The 17,540-nt window shown below is 41.6% G+C and overlaps 1 protein-coding gene across 1 annotated transcript in view; it reads left to right on the top strand.

Annotated features, from left to right (window-relative positions):
- Positions 1-580: 580 nt before the first annotated feature.
- Positions 581-17,540, top strand: part of tnr (tenascin R (restrictin, janusin)) — a 179,705-nt gene continuing 162,745 nt past the window's right edge. Inside the window, exon 1 of the mRNA XM_056420767.1 lies at positions 581-615. The gene's annotated coding sequence lies outside the window, so the exon portion shown is untranslated. The remainder of the gene's footprint in view (positions 616-17,540) is intronic.

Raw genomic sequence — 17,540 nt, 5'->3', positions numbered from 1 at the left:
GAGAACATTCGCATCACAGCTTCGTTTTCGCTGCGAGTAAAATTGGATTCAGATTGAATGAGCAGCATGGAGAGAAAGCATCCACTAGAGGCTGCACTAGCAGAGACACAGAAACAGAGAGAGAACGAAAGAGAGAGAGAGAGAATCAATGAAGAAAGAGCAAAAAAGAGATGGTGAGATTGCATGCAGTTCAGTACGGCAAGGCAGAGTCAAGAGATGGAATAGGAGTGAGCGGCGCACCAGCTGACAACCTGAGAGAGCGAGGGAGAGAGAGAGAGAGAGAGAGTGAGTGGAGCTGCGCTCGGCCACGTTGCCAGTCCTCATACATCCCTCTGCAGCTGTGTGAGGCAGAGTGAGCGGAGAGGAGGAGAGCCCATCTGAGTCCCGTGGAAACAGCAGGACCACGTACCACTTGGCCGAGAGATCGATGCACTTTACGCCGAGCCACGCCGACGGGGTGAGCGGCCCGTAGGACGCCCGTGAACTGCCACACAGAGAGCGAGCGAGACGGCGAGTGAGCGAGGAGCCAACGGGACAACGGGGGCGAAGAGAGCGAGAGGGAAGATGATTCCCCCGAGGCCAATTTGAAAGCTCTCCTCTGGTCACTCGGAGCAGGTGAGTTGACTTGTGCCCGCGTGGAACGCCGACGGATGTCCGGCAGGCGCCTTCCGCTTGTGACAGGAGTGTGTATGCGTGTGCTCTTTCCTCACTCATGCACAGTTGCCTTTGTGTTAGAGTTGTGTGTCTCCTTTCCCCCCTCCACCCCCTTTTTCTTGTTTGTGCATCATTTGCAATAAAGTGTGCATTTATAGTCATAGCCAGGTGATTAACTGGAGAACCTCAGTATCAATCAACCCGTTATCATGCTGAGCAGAGAGGAACACAACAATAGCTGCTTAATGACCCCCTCATGCTGGTATGTGTGTGTGTGTGTGTGTGGCTGCCTGCCTTTTGTAAGTAAAGTGCATATGTGTGTGTTATAGATGATGTTGTAACTGGTGAAATGTGTCTAAATCGCAGCAACTTGTCATTTGAGAACATTATTATTATAATATTAGCTGCTATTAAATGGCAATTCATCACAGGACATTGAGGTTATTTGTCTCCCGATTCTTGTCTATTTGTAAAATGGACAATTTATTGTGTAAGTTGGATTATCTTTTTCTTTGCATTTTACTGTTGAGTTTGAATGAACATTTAGGTAATCGATTAAATAACTCATATTTCACTAATTATACAGGAATAGACTTGTTGTAAAGGAAAGATTAAATTGTGTCCGGTGTTGTTTTGTCCACTTAACACTTGAGTATGGTGACACTGTGCTACTTTTAAACGTGGTGTATAGTTATACTATATTTTTTAAAAGTCGTCCCCATCTCATGGATCCACATACGCGTGGAAGAATGATAAATGTGTGTTAGTCACATGCCAAACAGAACTGCTCCTTTTCTGTTGTTGATGCAGTTGTTCAGAAAGAAGCGTGTGAACTATTGCTTTCCAGGTCCAATTAACTGTCTTCCCTACGTGTGTTTCTGCTGTCGAGACTTATTATTATCCATGGTGACATTTAGAAAGTCAGCCGATATTGTTCCCCATCTATTCTCATGCCGTACCCGGTTTGGAAATACCATGCCACGCTCGATAAATCCCATCATCCACCTGTGTGTCCGTCTCTCCATCGGTCTCTTTTTCCTCTCCCTTTTCCATAACAACCCTCCCAATCCGCAGCTCCCTCTTTCCCTTCATGTCACCCAGTGAAGGTTATTTCCATATTTTGAGTTGGTTTCATTCGTCAAAATCAGCCAGACATATTGTTCATGGTCACAGCAGGGGGTAACAGGTTGGTGTGTGTGTGTGTGTGTGTGTGTGTGTGTGTGGGGGGGGGGGGGTTAGTGTTGAGCATTGACACCATATTGGGAGCAGTGGTGATCATATCCAGAGAGGAGAGAGAAAAGTGACAGAGTGACATAAAAAAAGGCAGAAGCAGTGAACCACAAGCAGAGAGGAAACCAACAGTTCAGTTTCCTTGTAAACTGAGAAGCTGAGCGGTTAATTTCAGAGGTTTTTTTTCATGGCTGTGTGTGTGTATGTGTATGTGTGTGAGAGAGAGAGAGAAAATGGGAAGGCTTGAGGTTATCGGCTTTTTGGATTCATCATATCTCGCACGGAGCCTGGCTTTCCCTCCCATGTGGATCCTGTGCCATTAAGCTGAGGCACAGAATCGGAGAAATCACTTTCTCTCTGTGACTCTCTCTCTTTCTGGATACATCAGACGCTCTCCATCTCTCTGTCTTTACCTCTCGACAGCGTTTTATCTGTTCATTACTCATTCTCTGTCTATCTTTGTCACACGCACACGCACACATACGTGTCACTGCATTGGTGGAAACTGCGGCTCATAAAACATGCATTCCTCAGAATGAGTGTGTTCAGAACTCAAGTGATTGAAATTCAAATTAAATACACATTGCTATACGGTTATATTAAATATTAACCATCACAGTGAAGACGGAGATCCCGTCCTTTTTTTTTAACGGATTTGTGGAAGTGTCATAACGTCAACACTTTACTGACAATTAGAATTAAAATGTTTACTCTCATTGTTTGTAGTTTCCTGTTTGCATTCGTGGAGTCAGTCTGTGTTTAGTGGCTAAACTGCAAATGCAAATGTTTTCTATAAATTGCTTCAGGAGCAGGTGGTATCTGTTGAATCTTTCCCAAATTCCCACCGTCAGGATTATCTCCATTATTTTCATTTCTCTGTTTCCAAACCATTCACATTTATTTTGGTGCCAATGGGCAGCTGAACAAGATTGCAATCATCTATGTGGTAATTAATAATTTACATAATACCTCATTCTCGGGGAATTTTATTTTCCCCCGCGCCGCCAGTGTTAATTGTGTTAGCTAAGCTACCGTCGTTACTTATCGTTAGGGCGACAGTTGAATGTGGACATATCCAGCTCTCATTAGCGCCCGCATCATCCATCAGATCCCGCACAGATTTTAGCACACAAGCAGATAACAAACTGCAGTAAAAAGACCAAAATCTTCACCTGTTTGTTCATTTTTTTCCCATTTTTAATTAAACACTCATCTCCATGACACAAGCGCAGCTTCTTTCATTTTTCGCTGATTAGATTAACGCTTTCTTTGGTTGAGACACAGCTACGTAGGACGGGTTAAGTATTAAAGTTACAGTTTTGTGTGTACATTAATTCAATTCAATTCTACGTCTGCTAATACATTACAAATGTTTAGTGTGGCATTTAAAGCTATAGATAGATCAGTGAATTGAGTATTTTTCTGTCCTTCCACCCATGGCACATCTTTTCTTTCGGCCATGTGTGCTGTCATTTCAGTCTGTGTGATGAATCCTGGGTAAACTCTTTTGCTTTATGTCTTCGAGGTAGAGGAGATATGGGCATTTCTCTGAACTAATGTGTGAACTGTTGCCTTTCTCTCCTGCTTCATGATATGCTGTACTTCCGTTCTGTATTTCCGTGTTCTTCTCTCTTCACTGTCTCTCTTTAGATGAATGACCCTCAACTGTTGAGGCATACAGTACAGTGACGTGTAATGTGTGGATCCGTACCACTTTTTAAAAGTTATTGCGGCTAAAAAATCCCGATGGCGTCACCGCGTACCGATGCTACATGTCTGGTCCACCCTGCACAAGTATTAGACAGAATATCCAGAATTATATTAAACGACATGAACATGCGCTCGGTATAGGTGGACAAGCTCAAATGATCCGAACAAGTCACAGCCACAGTTTCTATATCTCGTCGGACACGGAGCCAGGTCTGTGGGTTGTTCCACCCTCTAATGTGCTAATGAGGACAGCAACGATTTTTGCCATTCTATTTGCCCTGATTGTGATCCGAGTCCATTTAATATTGAGTGGCTGCCTAAGCCGATTTTATAGTTTCAATAAAATTCAATCTGAAATGTATAAGTACTATAATTAATTTTCCTTCTAAATTTGAGTAATCATTCTTATTTTTCACAAGCTACTTGATCTAGATATTGAAGGTCCTGATGCAAATCTAAGCCGGTGCGTGAAATGGATGAACATGTAAGTGAGAGAAAGCGACTCCTGAAACTGGCACAATGCAATCGGCAAGAGAGAAACACCTGTACAGAAACATTTTTATTTGGGATCAGTTGGGATCCAGTAAATGTTCGTAATATAAGAAGTTGATGTAGTCATTGGGATGTTTCCCATTGGTTTGCTGAATAAATGCCGTTATTAAGCCTCAAGTTTGGCAATTTTGCCGTTGCCATTTTGGATGACGGTTGTCGCCATGTTTTCTTTTCTCGCAATGAACAGAAGATAACATATTTTGAATGTGGAGGAGTGACATAGAGACCTGAAGCAGACTCTGATTTATGCTATACTTATACTATATATATACATATATATGAAGTGTGTTTTACCATTGATTAGCGATGCAATTTGATTAACGGTGCAATTAGTTTTATGGCTGTTGATAAATTATGGAAATTGCCCAGATCCTATTAATATTATTTATTTGGCCTACAGTTTCCATTGTGAACATATACGGCTATTAGGCAGGCGGAAGAAGCTTAATGTCAAGCCCTGGCCCGGATTGGCTCCGATACCGACATTTAGGATCATTTTGAGACGCCCCAAGTTATCATTATCATGATGTTTTATCATGGTATACAAACTGAGAAGCAAAAAGACCACAAACAAAGATTGGCTTTTCCATCAGCATTTTAATATTTTCATTTATTGGGTTTACATTTTGAGATTCAAGAGATTAGTTTGAGGCAGCTGAAGCCTATTTGGGCTTAATTTCTCATGAAAAGATTTTTGACTCGCACAGTAATTAAGCCGAGGCTCCGTACCAACAGTGAACATCACAGCTCGTAACTGTTGATCTCTCAACCACAAAGTACTCGATGAACAGAAGATTGATGAACGTGCCAATTATGCTTTTCTTTTCAAGACACTTGTCCGTCCGAGCGCTGGGTCTCACAGAACGCGGGGGGTGAGCGTCTCGCTCCTCTCGGATGAAGGGTAATAGATGAGGAAGAGCATTTTCTCTCCGACACAAGAGCTGATGCAACAGCAAGTTGCAGTCTTGGCTGTTTGCTCATGCCTGATCCAGCAAGACGTTGTACATACATCACAGCTGAGAGCAGGGAAAACCGGAATTGATGGCAACGATCTCCGATATTCTGAATTATTGACAAAGGACATTTGTATTTTCAAACTGTTTTGATGCCATCTGATTTAAATACTCAATCGATCATGTTGTGAAAGTGGTCGGAAGTGCTAAAAAAAACGGCGTGTACTGTATATCACAAATGCTTTATAGAAGCAGGACCAGGGCGTGGGTTGGTTTTCAAGCCTCTTGGGGGCTTTGTTTTACGGTGTGTAAAACAGAGAGCGCGGAGAGGGAGTAATGATGAAGCTCCTCGGATCATGAAATAATGGATGAAATGCATCTGACATCGGAGAGCTTGTCAGTCATTTTCTTCACCTCAACGTTCCTTACCGATAAGGCCAATCTCTCAAATGGGACGACATGGTTGAACTGATCTAAGCCTCAGATTTATATCCCATCACAGAGCGCTGCAGAGAAATATTCTCCTTCCTCTTTATGTCACACCATGGAATCACGGACATCTAAATGAGTTCTCATGCCACTCTGCTTTAAACATGAGGTCACAGCTCGAGCGAGGGATCTGGTTGGGTGAGTATCCCAGTTTCCAGGATCCATAGTGTGTGGCGTTGCATTAGGAATTACCTTCTGCAGCCAGCATGTGCTCTATCTTATTTTACAAGCGACCGCCTTATGAATCTCGCGGGGATGTGCTTGAGAGGTTTTAGTTTTGTGTCCCCCGGTCCTCCCCCGTGTTTAGAGAAGCTGGGCCGGCCATGTTAATGATGCTCATTAGCCGAGGAGCTTGAATCCAAGCTGGAATTCTTCCTCTTCAACTCCTTTCGGGGATCTTCTCCACTACCCTGTCTGTCTCCCTCACTCTCTCTCTCTCTCTCTCTTCTTCTGCAACATTCTTTCTCTCCCGCTCTTCCTTCTTCCACCAGAGTGTCCGCACTGGGAACTAGTCTGTAAAGGTCTTCCCTCCTTTTCAACCTCTACTTCAGATGATTTAAAAATCATATTTACTGCGCAGCGCAAGCCCCTGGGTACCCGTGTGTTCCTGTGTGTGTTTGAATTGCCGCCTGTATTTCCGTCGAGAAAAGGAAGTGCTCCGGGTGACCTCTGATGCTACTGATTATTTATTTAGTATTTTTTTACTCCTGTGAAGTAAAAAGCTTAAAGTTCAGGTGTGAGGCCCCTCCAGGCAAGCCGTGAAGGATGTTCAGCTATACAAACATGTCAGCTCAAGAGACACCTGTGGGCGAAGGGTAAACGTGCTCTGGTTCTGTTGATACAACAACGATGCAGGTAGAGGCCGACGTTGTTTGAGGCCTGGCTCACTGGGGATTATCTGAAGCGGTGCAGTCCGGGCTGCCTCTTTCAATACTTATCTCAATGTCCTCTTTATGTAACCTTTATTTCGGAAGGGAAGTCACACTGCACACTGAGGGAGAACAAAAACTGTCACCCCAAACGTGGCCTCATTGCATGAATTATAAGTCCAGGTTCTCTGTGTGCTGCGAAAATGTGCCTGATTTGCATTTCTGGAGAAGTTTCTAATTGCAAAGTCTCATTGGTGGAAGAAAAGGTTAAAGCATTATAATTCTGAGGAAGGTGTAGGGATGTTGTCTGAATTGGGTAGCTTGTGAAGCTCTTTAAATTTGACATTTGGGCTTTTGGGAACAAATCTAGTTTGAACTTTTACTGAAGATACTCAACTGATTAGAGAAGTATCGGTAATACAAATGATATTACGAAGAAGATAAATCCCTTCCATTTAACTTCCTCCGACTCAGATTTCCTCACAGTAAAAAACAATAGGCATACAGGGGTACAATAAGTGTATTTACAATCAACGATCTGAGTGGACCATTAATCAGTATAGGAGCGCTGATATTTACATGAAATACATATGTATTTATTAGTGCTGTGAAAAATAACGCGTTAACTCAGTTAATTCAATTACAGGTTTAACTAGTTATTTTTTTAAACGCATTTAACGCATGCGCAGAATGAGCTTCCAATCCGTCTGTTGTTGGTCGTCGGGACGAAAAAAAAGTCACTTGCAAAATGAGCTTCCAATCCACCACTTCAATCTGAACTCTGTCCGCTCTCATGCAGACGGTCTGTTCATCGGTAATGATCCTTCCGCAGGTTCACCTACGGAAACCTTGTTACGACTTTTACTTCCTGTAGATCAGGGTCTCAACACGTCGATCGCGACCTGCCAGTCGATCGTGTTGGTAGATCGCATGACATTAAAGAGATTGGCCCGCCCTGACATGTTCTCTAGAGCACGTCTTTGTTCTTTTATTAAACTAAACGTCTGTTGTTGATCGTATCTCCACAGCAGCATGTCATTTCTGTCTCTTCGCGTTGCGTTAACACTTATCGATCTCCGTCTCGCCGCCACAGAGCTCCGTGCGCGCATCGGGACCGAGCAAAACAAAGTCACTTGTCAATCTGTCCACCTGTCCGGGCCGGTGAGGTTTCAGCTTTGCAGCGGTGTCCCCGCCGTCCCTTTCATCACGGCCCAGTTCATGAAGAAAACCCACACAGTCAGTTTGCCTCAGCAGCTGCTAGAGGAAGACTAGAGGCCTTTAGATGGTATCATGGTGGAGTTAATGGTTGACAAACAAGAGAAAAATGCTCTGTTTAACCCTCCTGTTACCTTTACATTTACTAACATATTTTACCCTCGGGGTCAATTTGACCCCAGCAATTAAAACCTCCAGAAAATTATTAGAATTAATATTGCTTCCCAAGTTTAAGTGTGAGGTACTTTATGTTTGTTTGTTGACGACCTAAATAGCCCTTTAAATAAATAAAAAAGTTGATATTTCTTATATGTTTGACACAGTGAAAAACAGCCTGGGGTCAAATTGACCCCAAAGAACACCGACATTAAACATTGAATGGGGTCAAATTGACCCGAAAGGTAACAGGAGGGTTAAACATTCTGTTTAGGATGAAGATGTATTAATGTTCCATATGGAAGAAAACTGCTAAATAACTGCTGAGTTGCAGCACCATTGTATAGAAGAATGTATAAATGTATATATCCGTCTTTTGTCATAAATCTCTATGTTCTCACAAAATATACCGAGAATATCGGTAATATGTGATTAATCATGATTAATCCACAAAAACCTGTGATTAACCCGAATAAACATTTTAATCGTTTCACAGCCCTAGTATTTATTATTAATTGAGAGGGTTCAAACTGCACAGTGTTTGCTTTTCTCCTCTCAAACTGGAAACCTAAAAAACAGACTAACTAATACGTTGTCGACTCGTGTTTGGAGGCACTCTCTGGGTTGGAGCAAATAAATGGATGTTTTTAGGGACATCAACCAAGTCAGCATGGACACCATCATTGTTGTGAGGAAAGCCTTGTGGCCAAAGCTGTTTGACTCGAGCTTTAAAGTAATTTGAGAAAAGTCTATGCCCCAAGTCCTGTCAGGCAAAGTCATGTCTTCATAAACTAACTGCAAATCAACTGCCTGCCTTTTGGGCCTCTGCATGCTGACCATTAAACGACACACACCATCATATTTTCCTTTTAAAAGCTGTTAATAGTTGAGGCTCAAATTTAATTTCTGATCTTTAAAAAACTAAAAGCAAAATGCTCTTACAAACCCTTGAAAAAGCCAGTAAGTGGGCCTTGGGTCGACATCACTTTGTCAAACTGTGCTATTACATTTAGTATTTTAATTTGTACAACAGCTGTTCCTTTCAATGCATCAGCCTACAACATGTAATAGTCTGTTTTTTGGTTGAGACTTGAATCTCCAAGTCTGAAACATAGCTCTTGTTGAGGCTGAGTTTGATTCAATAAGTACATACTTATTAGAGTTTGACCAGTGTTAGCTCCAGTAGTTCAGCTTGAGTTGAGCTTGAGGTAGATGATGTCTACCAACTCTGACAAGGCAGAATGAAGTCAAACCTGTTGCCTTATTTTAATGATTTCATCTGGGCATTGGCTGGATGAGATATGGCTTGAGGAAATTCGAATGCATCCTATATTACACTGAATTGATTTATTCTGTCTTTCTCTGGCAGAAAAGCCCCCAAAGGGCTCTGGGGAGCGCTCCATTGTACAGGAATCGCCCCTTTCCTGTTTATTATTTATTTGGGCTACTGTCTATTTATTTGATAGTGTTATATCCTCACAATCTGACAGCCATACCGCCGGAGACCGAAGGTGATCCGTCTGACACAACGTCTATGCCCCAGAGCAAACCCGATGCTACACAGCAACGGGTCCTAATAGTTGAGTTTGACAGCCTTCAGCCTCCATGACTCCATGAGCGCAGACGGATTACGCTGACAGTCTTGCCGGTTCTTTGTTCCCACTGTAGACCTTGTGTGATGCATATCATACAATGAATATTAAAAAAACACTCAGGCAGCTTTCTTTAATAACTCCATTCTTTCAATTTTCATGATCTGAGCTGGCGTCCAGGTCCATGTTTCACTCCCCTGACTATTGCAGTGCACATTTGACCCCCGGCTGTCAACCGTTCCATTTCGGTAATAAAAGTGGGATCCTCTCTGTAACACTCGCTCCAGGATACCTCATTTGAGAAAAAAAATTTCAATAAAACATGGCTACAACGAACCAATCAAACCAGCACCTTCGTCGAGCAGGTAATTGCGACGTGATTAAGAACGAAGAAAGCGTTTTGCCCCCGTGAACTTTCCATCTGTCTGCCATTTACTGGAATGGTGTCATTAACTTAATTTGTCCTGAGCTCATCCGAAAAGCCATTTTCATTCGTAGCACACACACACTGAGCAATTATAACTGCTCCAGTCGGCACATTTGCATAGTTCCATAGAATTTTGATAGATTAAATGTTCCACTTAATATGCAAAACAAAGCTGTTTATCAGTTTATAGGTTGGTTTGTGCAAGATATACCTCGTAATAAATCACTTGACTGAGCAACACTTATTTTTGGGCATGGAAACCAACATTTTGTAATCAATATTTCTTTGTTGTTACAATTAAACGATCCGTACTCGTTGCATCCAAATGTCACCTTTTCTAAAAGGTCGTAGCGATGTTCGCTCTGTCATCAGGTTACATAATGCCAAGGGGATCGACACTGTCAACATAAGGACCTTCTAGTCATGCCATGTGAAGGCCCCATGAGGGGAAGAACAGATGGACGACGCAGATTCGGTTTGAGGTTGACTTTGAAGCCGTGTACACACATGCCCAGGTATGATGGAGGATGTCTGTGATCTGCAAGTAGCAATTACTGTCACACAGTTGCTCACTCAAAACCCCTTGGTTTGAATTTGAATTTCTTTCCAATATATTTGCTTTGCTGGTAATTTAGGTATTTTAATAAAAAGGAATGCCGATCGCCATCGCGTAGTTTTGTCCCTTTTGATATGAGCTCTGTCAACTAGTAGAGTTTGATGATGAAAATGTTTTGTATACAAGAGGCGCTGCCATGGCCACGGGGTTCTCCGATGGATCTTAGCCAATGAAAGAAGTTTGACCCCTGCCTCCGGATGCTGCAGTGGAGGCGACTACCTGCTGTATTTTTAGATGATCTCAAATCCTACAACGTGAAATCTACAACGCCGTGCCAGTGATCAATGCAGAACACACAAACATACTGCGTCTGTGCTTTGGTGGGTGTTTTGTTGCAGCCCAAAACCTAGATGGTATTACACATACTGTGCAAACTTTTCATTGATCTCTCCCAATCAATATCCATCCCTTTGGAGAGTGATGAGACATTTGTCAACCTACTTTCGTAGGACAGAGCTTCCATCTGAAAACCAATACGGTCCCCTGGGGATTATAAAACTGTTACACCATGAACCATGATTTGAATGCAGCGTTGCTTCTCTTTGCACGCTGCATAGCCATGTTGTGTCATCTGAAGCTTCATGCAGAAATCTAAAACATTGATTTTAAATGGGGATGGAATCAAAAGAATCAAGGATGTCATCTGATTTTGTCGTCCTGGATATAAAGTGACTATATGACATATTTTGTCATCCAGCTCTTGTTTTGTGGTCTCAAACTGTATTTTTAAAAACTTTGTGGTTTATTTCATCTGAATATAGTCAATGTGGTAATTCGAGGGCTTTACAGAAGCCATTTGGTCATTTTTTTCGACTTTGGAGAGAGTTGAACTGGCCGTTATCTCTCCTCCAGGCTGTATGCGGAGCGAAGATAGACGCCTTCTCGCTCTAACTGCATTCTGAATGCACATGTTGTTGTATTTCCCCAAAAGGTAGAAGTATTCCTTTAGGGCCAGGATGCAAAATGTATAGATAGAAAGCAAGGCTTGAACGAGGGCAGGTGTGAGGCTCTTTTTGGTTGGCCTGAATGTTTGTTTCTTTCTGAGTGTTTTTTGGGGAGCGCCGTGCCGTGAGGAGGCCTCTGTAGCTTGGTGAAGCACTTGCTCTTGATCAGCTGCGTTGACCCTTTGTCTGTCTGGTTGCCGTGATTAGTCGGAGTAATCGATGGCGTTGGAGCTGAACGTGCGTTGACATCCTGATTGTGAACTGAGGCATGTTTAGGAACAAATCTTTTGTCCGTGTTGCTGCTGAATGCCTTTCATCTGCATGTAGGCCACGGCTGTGAAGTCGGTGGGTTCTCGTGATTTATGCCGCTTTGTGGAAAAATGCTGGAGTCTTATCGATTTTGATTACAAACTGGGGTGAATATACTGTAATCTCATAACGAAATATTTGAAGATTTTAGGTGTAGCATGATTGGAAAGAACAATATGTGCCATGGAATGATGCTGACACGACGTAATGGTTCTGTATTACAGTACTGCTCACTCGATATATACGGTGACACAAGGTTTTAAAACCTTTGTTTGCAGTTTGTGTTGTGCTGCATTATATACAATGACACAGCCTACAGTGTCAAAATAAAACAAACTAAAATGAATAATTTGATGTTTTTGGAGGAACAGTAATTGCGAATCTGTAAAATAGTCCATAGATTATATTAATATGTCGATGATGGCACTCTTAGTTACCAGCAATGCATTTCAGCCACTTATGTCTGCATGTATCTTACTTTAATAAGGACGTTGGAGGTAAATGAAGCCACAGTGTCAACAGATTGAACACGGCTTACATTTGTATTTCAAATAACAATACAGGGGCATCTAATAACATGTGTGGGGTTTCACAATAACAGTTTTTAATATAGCATAAGGAACTACTGATGACCTTTACAATTATGTACAAACAACATTTTCAGTCTTATCTTTGCTCGGCAAACACAGACCTACTGGTACAGAGATATTGTAAAAGAGAAGGTAAATAAATTCTAAAAGTGCGAAAAAGAGCTGACCAATAATCGCACCAGTTCATCTTAATAATAATACACTTTAGACACATCAGACCACAGTTCAGCAGGCCAGACACGTTAATTAACTTCTTTTTTTTAAAGACTAATCCAGACATCATGTATCATTAATCAGTACACTGGTGTCTAGGTCACAGAGATTTGTAGTACAAAAATACAATGAACAGCAGCTGTCCAATAGCTGCCGGAGAACAGCGGAGCCCAGAACCACCGTGACGCAGAGGCAGGTCTTTACCTCCACGCCTCGGGAACAATGCCGTGCATGTACTCGTCCTTATTGTGGTCGCATACAAACACTCATGGTTTGAATCTGAAATGACTTCCTGACAGCTACTGGGTCACAAAGCAGTAAGTACTGCTGTGCCACTGATTAAATTCACCCAATAATTAAGCAGACATCATTGATTCCCTGCTGAGAAATGGAGAAAGAGAGAGGGTATGTGTGCGAGAGACTCCCTGTCGGTTCCTGTGCTTCCTGTAGCCCCTGCAGCGGTGGGCCAGTCCGATATGCGTAATTTGGGAAATGAGCAAAAGTCAATTCCACTTAAACAGACGGTGGTGGTTGGAGACATCGATGTTCCATGCATTGTTGACTCCCCTGACTTCCTGTGTAATTGACAGAGCGAGCGAAGGGGATGAGAATGTGTGTCCTAGATTATGATTGTGTGTGTGTGTGTGTGTGAGAGGGAGTGTAATGTGTTGTGTAAGAGTTTAATACTACAATCATGCACTTCTTGGACAATTGCAGACACATGTCGGACATTATGTACAAGTCTGTGCATTTTAAAATGGATCAGCATCTTAAAAAGTATGTGTCGTAAAAATAAGGTTTATTTGAGGATATCGAAAAGAATCAATTACACTACTGTGACTTTGCAAAAATACTGCCGATAGCAGAAGGCGAGGAGAATGCCGGCTGACACAGCGGCCAATGGCAGACTGATACCCACGGTCTACATCCAGTGAGTCAGACCAGAGGGTCGGTTAATACATGTGACCAAAACTAGGCCAAAAAAGAGCAGGAAATTGTTTTACTTTTAATGCCAGTACATGTATTTTAGGTACTGTAGTTACGCTACCATGCAATTCTTTTGTTCTGGACTGTAGCCAGCCATCGTCAACCGAGCATTAACTGCTTAGCACCAAGTTTAGTCCCTTGCATGCAGGGGTGCTGTGGTTAGAACGAGACATCCAATCCCTGGGCTTGAAATGATCTCAAATGAAATATTACACGAGAAACCAGAGAAAACAAACAGCAGCTTAAATCAATCTGTCTGAACTCTGGATACATTTGATGGATGCGTTTGGCTCCCAGTTGCATTGCTCTAGCTACAGATCTGATACAGGCCGTTAATGATACAGACCTAACCTTTAACCCCGTTTGCCTTCTTCTTTTCAGCAGTAGCAGATGAGGCTGATTTACACTATACCAAACAGACGGGAGGAAAAAAAGCACAATGTTTCAGGGTCTAAGTAAATAATTACAACTGATAACGTGAACCTATAATATTGTAAACTAGAACGGGCACCCGGTAGAGCGCATACCTTCGCATATCACAAGATTGGGCATTGAATTATGAACATTTTAGCATTAGTTGCATGCCAATTGGATACAAATTTACCGCGCGATGGTAGAAAGAAGATGTTGACCTTTTCATGACCTTTGACCCGATCGATCCCAACATCTAATCAAATTTCATGCGATTCGGTGTAATACTTTTTAGTTATGCGAAGAACACGCATACAAATAAATAAATACACTGTGATCAAAACATAACCTTCCGCATTTTCAATGCGAAGGTAATTATTCAGGGGGCACTGATGGGTCACAAAGGACATCATTAATTAAAAACTTTCAAACTCTTTCAGGAGCCAGTGGCTCTGCCACAACAATCCAGTCGAGAGAATATTAGTGTTCTCACAACGGCGTAAGTGCTTGTTATCGTTAAACGATCAATTATCAGGAGATGGAATGTTAATGAGTCCGTAGGAGAGGCGGGGGATGTTAAAGCGTTTGTGGTTTAAAAATGTTAAATCACACCTTTCAGACCGAAGAGAAAGTCGGGGTGAATAAACACTCGCTGACGGCACAACGTTCGTGCAAGGCAAGCGCTTGTGACGAACAGCCGGCCAGTTTTCTTCAAAGGTCTTTTAAAGATTATGCTATTATTAATTTATTTGATGTATTATGGTGTTATGTGACAATTGTCTCATCTCTGTGGTTCGCTAATCTCACTGACATCCTCATATGAATAATAAAGGGTTGTGCCATCATGTCATAAAGGATTCCATCTTGATGAGATTCTTCTTCCCTCCATTGTGTGGAGGAACATTGTGCTGCTACTTTGTGCTTCATCGTAAAACTCTGGTTTCTGCACTGCTTTCGCTTTTATACGGAAAATAATCTATTATTTTTATGAAGAATTTAACAAAGTCTTTGTAGTGCTGCCAGAGTTTCAACCTTGATGGTTACAGCTGTCGTACTTCCTCTGTCGCACGTCACATCAATTCAGATATCCATCAAATAATAAAATAACTTCCCAAACATGTCAGGAAGGCTTTTCACAATCCTGACAGGGCCTCAAAGAACAGTCTGTATCTAGTGTATCTAACGCGATAAAGGTCAAGACTTGTCTTGACCTTTATCCAGCCATGATCAAATGTTCAGCATTTTAAGATAATTAGCTCTTTTGACAAAGAAAATAACATTTCAGTTACATTCAGGGGAGGACATTTACATATTTTTTAGGGGGCAATTTTTGCCCCCACTGTCTGAAACCCAGGGGCATTTAAAAATAAATTGGAGGCACTTTTTAAGACTTTAACTTAACCTTTTGTTCAAAAACAAGAAATATACTTATTTAGGCTTACAGTATATCAGCAATTGTCATACAAATTACAATAATAAGATTATTAGGCAGGAGTCTACAGATTCAAAGTGTTTTCTTAGATTTTTTTAAACAAAAATCCAACAAAACATAAATCTGACAATCATATTCAATTGTATTCTTATTTCTTTGTGGTTATCTTTTTATTGTTATTAATTCATATATTAATTATAACTTATTTCTTTATTTTTTTATAACTAAACATAGTATTTATTGATTTTTGTTGTGTACAGGAGTAGGCAATCCAGATAGGACAGACACAAGAAAGAACACAAAGCTAATACATTATCAAAATTATGGGGGCATCTTTTGCCCCTCCTAGTGATATCAGGGCAAAATTATATTTCTGAGGGGAAGTTTTTCCCTTTGCCCTCGTGTATTTCTGACACTGGTTACATTCAAATGTTTTACATGCATTTCCTGATGTCAGGTTGGCTGTTGCAGCCAGAGATACAGGACCCAAACACCAACAACGTTCCACAAAAAATTTAATCTTATTGCTCAAAACAGGTCAAACACACACAATAAACAGTACGAACCACCACTTAGGAATTGGAAAAAACAGGGTTTAAATACACAGGGAAGGTGCAGGTAATTGGACACAGGTGATTGGACACCGGGGAACGAGACACAGGTGTACACAATGAAGGCGGGGCTAGCAATCACACAGGAGGAAACAACCAGGAACAGGGCAGACAAGCACAGGGACAGGAAGTGCAGGGAAACGGAGGACACAAGAGACGGGGACTTCAAAATAATAACAATAAGACAACTCCGGGTCATGACACTTGATACATAAAACAAAACAAAGAATCAGTAATAAGAATGAACGAGTTGCTGCTGCATTGAAATTGAAAAAAAGTCAAGTTCTCCGAGGCTGTCGCGCTGCACATTGAAATGTTTCCATCCCTCAGCAGAGTGAGGTCTCCAGGAACTGAGCGAGATGAAGCTGATATCTATCTCAATATGCGTGGAACGTCAAAATAATGCTTTGTTTGAGTTTTTGTGTGCAAATATCAACTGTGTGTGTGGTTTCTGTTTACGTGACAGTAAACAACAAATATTCTTTATACCTCCAACCAATTGATAATAATGTTCATTTGCTAGACCCCCAATTCGCACATGCTGCAATACAGAGAAGAAGAAGTTGCTGTTCTTTCTTGTTTTTAAACTACGCATCCTCCTTTTCGGAGATGATGCTTTGTTGTAATATTGTGTGCTTCACGTGAAATGATTCAATTTTCTTTCAATAGGATCAGCGGATCGTGGTTCTCCCCGTGCACTGCCTGCCCGTTCAAGGCCATTCATTGGTTGGATGGCTTTTAGGGGCACTCTTTTGTGTCAGCATGATGATGATGATGATTTTTTTTTTTTTTTTTTTTACAAACTAGACCCAAAGAGTCTGGCAATGTTAATGTTTCTCATTACATAAGACTGTCCACCCAGAGAAAGCACACAATGAAGTCACAATGAACTTCTTCTTCTCTTTGTCCGTCGGTCTGTCCCATATATTTCCTCCCGTTTACCCCGTTTCTCGTTCTTCGTCACACTTCGCGGTTCTTCAAGGCCCGACGTTGGCAAAGAGCAGCGTTGTAACACGGCTCACGGGACGCAGATCAGAACAGGTCGTTGAAAGATCTTTCCTGGGCTTTTTGCAACATGATTGAAAAGCAAAACTGGAATGTTTTATTCGTATTTATTGTCATGAACTTGATCATAACCCTTGTCGTGTGTGGGTGATTACAGTTTTATCATTTAATAAATAATATGTCACCTTTTAAGACGGTTCAAACCAGTTATCCAATCTGAATGCAGCCCTGACCCCTCACGCCAACACGTCTTCCTGTTGAGTTTTCACCAAACCAACTCATTCATATTCTGTGTTACTCACCAAAACACATATAAAGGATCTGTGTGTGTCCTTCAGCTCGAACAAACGCGTCGAGTTTATTTCCTTCCTCCTCACACATTTGTAAATCGGATTCTTGTTATTATATTATTATTTTAAACATTTAAAATCCAGCATGGGTAACATCCATGTTTACTAGTCAACAGTCTTTTCTTGAGCATAAGTGAACAATATTATGTATTGTTTGGGTTTATTTAATTTAATTTCTTCATTTAGATATTGTAATACTCTTAACAGTCCAATTCCAATGTCTGA

Source organism: Pseudoliparis swirei, chromosome 8 (genome assembly GCF_029220125.1).
Source record: "Pseudoliparis swirei isolate HS2019 ecotype Mariana Trench chromosome 8, NWPU_hadal_v1, whole genome shotgun sequence".
NCBI classification, from domain to species: domain Eukaryota; kingdom Metazoa; phylum Chordata; class Actinopteri; order Perciformes; family Liparidae; genus Pseudoliparis; species Pseudoliparis swirei.
This window is presented reverse-complemented; position numbering and strand designations above follow the sequence as displayed.